We start from the raw sequence: 6023 nt of genomic DNA, 5'->3' as shown, positions 1-6023 counted from the left end.
GATATAAAGACAAATTGACAGATGATAATAAAAAGTTTGGAAAATATGTCCAGTAAGAAAGGGCTGAACAAAACTGAAAGTACTTACCTTAAAGAAAAAGTTAAAAGGTAATTTTATAACAAGCTTTAAGTTTATGAGAACCCTTAAAAGGAAGAGGAAGATTTTATTATATACTAAGAAAACAAAAGAAGGGGGGAAAGCACATAAATTTAAACCATAAAGTAAGGGCTTTAATTTAGCCAGAAGTAATTTTTTTCTGCCTAGAAATACCTTTAAAAATTATTCAAAATGGCAGCACCTGAGTTTTGAACTGCTTTGCTGTGTGTTGGGTACCCGTCCTCTGCGTGGTCGCCTGGATGCAGCTCGCCATGGCCATACCCTCCCTTGAGGAGCTTGACTCCTTCAAGTACAGCGACCTGCAGAACTTGGACAAGAGTCTCGGCCTCCGGGCTAACCTGAGGGCAGACAAGTTGTTAAAAGCCTTGAAAGCCTACCTTAAAGAAGAAGCAAAAAAAGAAAATGAGAGTCAGAATGGAACTCAAACTTCTGCATCCTCCTGGGATGAGACTGAGATGCAGATGAGCAGCCAGGAACAAGCTAAGAGGGAGCCAGTTGGCCACATCACCAAAACAAGGAGAAGGTGCAAGAACCCTGACTCCCAGGATCCAGAGAAGCAGGAAAACCAGGATCTCAGAACTGTTGGAGAAGTTCCTTCACCACTAGATGAGAACCAAGGAGAGGAGAATGCAGTTTCCACAGGAAAAAGAAGAATAAATGGTAATGAAGATTCAAAGGTACCTGCAGAAAGAAAGAAGGCTCTCTACGCAGATGGGTTTTCCAAACCTGGAAAAAGTAAAAGAACTATAAGTGCTACTCCAAACTTTAAGAAGCTTCATGAGGCTCGTTTTAAGGAAATGGAGTCCATTGATCAATATATTGAAAGGAAAAAGAAACATTTTGAAGAACACAACTCATTTAATGAACTGAAGAAGCAGCCGGTCACCAAAGAAGTGGTGGTGACTCCAGTTCCTCTCCGGGGAAGGCTCCCTGAGGCTCGAACTCCCTCCAGCCAGCGCCACTCACAGGGCCAGCCCCTGGGCCCTACAGGCCAGAGCACCTTGTGTGGGAAGGGGTCTGCCAAGCGTTCCATTCTATCAGCAACTAAGATGAACGTCAGGTTTTCAGCTGCTACCAAAGATAATGAACATAAGCATTCATTGACCAAGACTCCAGCCAGAAAGTCTCCACATGTGACCATATGTGGGAGTACCCCAAAAGGCCAGGCTGTGGTCAGGACATGCAAGTTAAAGACCGCAAAGGGGAATTCTGCTTCTGTTGTTACCCATTCAAATTGACAACTGAGGCAGCACGGACTCCAGTCTCCAACAAGAAACCGGTATTTGATCTCAAAGCAAGTCTGTCTCATCCCCTCAACTATGAACCACACAAAGGCAAACTGAAACCATGGGGTCAACCTAAAGAAAATAGTTCGCTCAAGCAACATGCCAACAGAGTTAGCTTCCACAAGAAAACTTATAAACAACCTCCTCTCCAGACTCAGGAAGAACAACGGAAGCAACATGAACAAAGACGAAAGGAGAAGAAAGCAAAGGTTTTGGGAGCTCGAAGAGGCCTCATTATGGCTGAAGATTAATTTTTTAGCATCCTGTAAATATTACTTCATTCTGAACCCTTTCTTTAATGTAAATATTTTTCTGTCTTCTTCACTTGAGTCAAGACTTCTTTCTGCTGTTTGTTGTTCACTATCTATGTAGTGTTGGGGGTTCTTCACAGGCTGCATCTCTGAAAAGACCTTATTAACCTTAACGCTCAGATTCTTTGAAATGGTTTTTTCCTAAGTGTACAATTCAGTTTTCTGAGACTCATCCTATATATAACCTTGATTTAGATTTTTAATGTCTAGTTTCCTCTGCTGACAGAACTGGAATCCTCTTCTAGACAGAAGCATTGACCTGATGGTAGGTAATTCTACAAGCCTTAGTAGAACTTGACCAATAAAAAGCTGAGAAGGCCACCTCTTCCTCCTCTAGAGAACCACATAGTCTTACTGAAATGGGGAGCCATACACATCGGTACTGGCATATTCTACCTGTGTGACGTGGTTTATTACCTATGCAGGTCTGTTCAGATCACCTGATGTAATCGTTATCTATAATTCAATATATTCTTAAAAACTCCATAGCTCATTCTAGCCTTACTTATTTAAAAATACCCAGGCCTATATTGAAACCTGAGGGTTGCCGCTTCAAGGGTCAGTATACTCTGTCAGTTAGATCTTGTTTTATGGGAAAGACCAGAGCTGTTCAGCATCACAGCCATGTTTGTTGCCCCTAAGTGGAGCTTCTGGGCTTTGTACTGATGAAGATTTTCATAAATGTTTTCTCATGATGGTAGATTCTTTGCAAATAAATTGACTTCCAGATTGAGTTGAGCAGCTAAGACTAACACCAGTTGACTTGTACTCTCCGTGCATCCTGTCCTGACTACTTCTCACGCGAAGAATAAATGAGCATATCGTCAAAAAAAAAATTATTCAAAATGGTTCATGAGTCTCTCCAAAGATGTGGGCAAAATATGCTAGACTAGGAGGTGGGCTTTAAGACAATTTTTTTGAGCAAAGATATGTGGCCTGGCGGAACGAGAGACAAAAAAGCACCTTGGAGGTGAAATGTCAAGAGCTAAAGCACAGAAGTCTGACTATGGAAGCCAGTTAGATATGTCTGTGATGGTGACAGTATATGATGGGCATTCACTCCTAATTAGAGAACTATTGTGACAAAAATCATATGTAAGGAATTTTCTTTCCTGACACCTATATTTTGGTTGGTTTGGAATAACTAAAGAGCAGGAGTAGGTAGGCCAGCTAGAGTCAATGCAATAAGCCAGCCTTACCATGGACTCAGTATATGACCACCACGTCACCGATCCTCCATACAGACAGCGGAAGCCTGAGAACTCACGATTAGAACATTTTTCTCAGGGCAGCTGGGTGGCTCAGTGGTTGAGCATCTGTCTTTGGCTCAGGTCATGATCCAGCCCTGAAATCCAGCCCTGCATGTTAGGCCCTGAAATCCAGCCCTGAAATCCAGCCCTGCATGTTAGGCTCCCTGCTCAGGGGGAGCGGGGAGTCTGCCTCTCTCTCCTCCTCTGCTCCTCCCCCTGCTCATGCTTGCTCTCTCGCTCTTGTTCTCTCTCTCTCTCAAATAAATAAAATCTTTGAAAATAATAATGAAAGTGAGGATGTTCCTGTTTCCTTAAGAAAGGAAAGGTTAAGACTGAGTGAGTGGGTGGTTAAGCTCTTGCAGGCACAAAGAGCCCAAGGAGAATAGAGGCTATAGATTTCAAAGCTAGGCTTTAACTACCTAACAATTTTGCCTGCATCATGGCACCACAATGGAAATAAAAACAAAGGAGCTTTTCCTTGCCTTTTTCACATTCATGGGAACAAGGTAGTATTTCTGAGATTCCATGCCTACAGGAAATCTTTATTAGTTGTAAGGTCAGGTCAATCCTAACAATATGAAGCATGTTCCAAAATCTATTATCTAAAATATACTTCAAATCTCAGCTCCACGCTTCTTTAATTTTTGATAATGAGCATTTGGTGTTCAAGAGTATATAGCGTTATAAATTGAGGTAGCTAATAACCCTAAGAATTAGCTCCTTTGAAATCAGTGACAAGAGTGCCCTCTCGGGCTTTTATTTTTTTTTCTTCTGACCTTGACGTTCCCAAACTGCAAATATTGCTGATGCTTTTAATTTACTAGATTATAGTTCTCCTTTAAGTGATTCCAAAGAACAGAAGTCTCTCTCTCTCTCTCTCTCTCTCTGGAAACAGCCTCTGATTACATACACCATCTTCATCAATTCACCAGAATCACTGAATCATTCTGCCCTTGACCCCAGAACCTAGATTTGCCCACAGGAAGACAATGAAAGAGAGACGGTAAAAGGGGGAATTCAACTCTACAGTTAAAGGTGTCCTAAATAGTATGACCAGCATCAGAAATTGCTTGAGTTTTCAACACTACAGATGGGGCTGGACCTTCCCCAGGGGAGTTTTATACCTGGCACTACACCTTGGATGCCTTGCTCACGGGAGGTGTGCTGTCCTAAAGAAAATCCTCTAATTAGCAAGAAAAGGCATCAAGAAATTTTTTAAAAGTATAATCCATAATGTAAATTGGTGCCAAGAGTCCCTTTTTACTGATGATAATTCCAAAAAAGTTCTACCCAGCCCCTCAGAGGTCCCCCATTCAGGTATGGATAGAACCTGCTGCTCCCACTGTGCAAGTGTTAACTTGAACAAGATCTCTTCAGGTCCTTGGAATTCCAGGGCAGACCATGTCATCTGCTGACAAAAAGAGTATTTTCTTTATTCAAAATCTGAAAGTGAAATGCATCCTCCCAGTTCACTCTTCAGGGCCTTCCTTATGGCTCCAAAGTAATTTTGAGGCATTCTATTTCATTTCCATGATAGCAGATTTATGAATATTTACTGATTGCAAGCAATGGCTATAGGGATGCCCTGGGAGAAGGCTCAACTTCACTGCAGTAGTTTTAAGAATAATCAAAATTTCAAAAGAGCCAGTACGCCTTCCTTGGCTCATTACAAATAACATGCTATGGTCTAAAGATCTCAAAGCAAATGACTGAAACAATAAAATATAATAAACAAAGGGGGGGAAGTCATCTCCCTCTATAAAAAAATTAAAGAGTCCCAGATATTAGAAAAATTGCCACTGGTCAGAAAGGACTTAGGAAGGAAGCTAAGATTGTAAACCAGTTGCTTTCTCTTCCTATCTCTGCACCCCACCCCCGTTAATCCTTTGATCTGGGTCTTTAACACATTTTTCCATTTACACAGACTTCTTTTAGCATGTAGATTTCTACTTTCACTTGGTTTTACAACAACGTCCATATTTTGAGTTATCTGAAATGCCAGCTAGACTGTTGCTACTCTCTAAGTATTCTGAATACTGGCTTTTTAATAGCCTAGATTGAAAAGTATCTGAGAACCTCTAAATTCCTATATGACAGAAAGATATTATTGTTGTTCTATCTAAACATCAAAGACTGGTTTTAACAAACTAAAAACTAAATAACCCATCCATAATCATACTTGAATTATATATATATATAATATACATATAATATATATACATATAAAACACACATATATATATATATTGAGTGTCTACTACATGCCAGGCACCTTTCCAGGGCCTAGGGATTGAGCAGTGAACAAGACAGAAAAAAAAAATCATTGCTCTCGAGGAGGTTACACTGTACCAGATGGAGACATAATAAATGATTAAACAAGAAAGTAAATAGTATATGAAATGGGGATAAGTGCTAGGAAAGAAAAGAGGGAAAGGAGTCAAGGAATGTCAGGAAAAGGACAGCATCACTGATAAACTGACATGCAAGCACAGATCTGAGGCAGGTGACCTATGCCAGAAGCATCCTTGATATGATTGAGGCGAGGAGTAGCAGAAAAGCCAATGTGTGGCTGTACACTAGTGGGCAAGGAGAGGCTGGTACAAAATTGAGTCAGAGTGAACAAGAGGCCAGATAAGGCTGGCTTTGCAACCATCTTGGCTCTGTCTGGCTGAAACTCAGAATAATATAGAAGTCACTGGGGGCTACCGAGTCAGGGAGAGAGGGAATGCTCTTATTTCTTAATAACTTATTTTCAAGCACTTACTATTACTAACCCTCAGGTTTTACAGATTAAAAAAAAAAAAAAAGCCTTACTCTATAAACAGAATTGTTTCAAGACTCATTCTTTATACTTTTGTGAACCTATCGGAGAGAAACTGGCTTCCATTCCGTTTCAGAGAACACACTAGGGAAGCCCAAATTCAACACACTGATCCTCAAACAGAATTACCTGCTTTGGGAGAAAGGATAACTTGAGCCTACTGCATATACATACTTCTCTCAGGCAGAAGGTGGATGGATGAGATGGTCCATAAACGCTGATAGAAAACCTATTAGCT

The 6023-nt window shown here is 40.8% G+C and overlaps 1 pseudogene; it reads left to right on the top strand.

The window, feature by feature from the left end:
- Positions 1-305: 305 nt before the first annotated feature.
- LOC100683459 lies at positions 306-1827 on the top strand (annotated as a pseudogene).
- The last annotated feature ends 4196 nt before the right edge of the window (positions 1828-6023 follow it).

This window comes from Canis lupus, chromosome 13 (genome assembly GCF_011100685.1).
Source record: "Canis lupus familiaris isolate Mischka breed German Shepherd chromosome 13, alternate assembly UU_Cfam_GSD_1.0, whole genome shotgun sequence".
NCBI lineage: Eukaryota > Metazoa > Chordata > Mammalia > Carnivora > Canidae > Canis > Canis lupus.
This window is presented reverse-complemented; position numbering and strand designations above follow the sequence as displayed.